Here is a 619-nt window from a genome sequence, read left to right on the forward strand (position 1 = left end):
TCAAGGACCCCTCACACTCCAGCCAACACCTCTTCAAACTCCTGCCTTTAGGGAGGTGCATCAGGGCAATAAAGTCAAGGACAAACAGACTAAAAACTGTTTCTACCCAGGAGCTGTTGTTGCCCTCTAATAATTCATGAAAAGCCTGATCATCATAAAACCTGATCATTTATTCATGAATTTATTTATTTATTTATTTTTTCCCCAGTTGTTCTTTGTTTCTACTATTTTCTTATATTTAGTGGGATACACTTATTATTTTAATCAATTATTTGACTTGCATTTTCTAGTTGCATTTTTAAAATTTCATTGCGTTTCTTTTCTTGCACAATGACAATAAAAATTCAGTTCCTCTTAGTGTTCTAGTTATGTTATTGGGGCCTTGCAAAGCAAGACATTTCACTGCCTCTATGCAATGCTATGGCAGGCACCTATTATTCTGCACCTCAAAATAACTGCCGATTGATATTACCGTTAATACGGATTGTACTGCTGCGTGCCCCCTCACACTATTGAGGTTGGGAGGGTTGCTGGTGCCCATCTCCAGCTAACGTTCCAGGCAAGAGGCGGGGTCATTCTGGACAGGTTGCCAGTCTGTCGCAGGGGCAACACAGAGACA

Source organism: Poecilia reticulata, linkage group LG3 (genome assembly GCF_000633615.1).
Source record: "Poecilia reticulata strain Guanapo linkage group LG3, Guppy_female_1.0+MT, whole genome shotgun sequence".
Classification (NCBI taxonomy): Eukaryota; Metazoa; Chordata; class Actinopteri; order Cyprinodontiformes; family Poeciliidae; genus Poecilia; species Poecilia reticulata.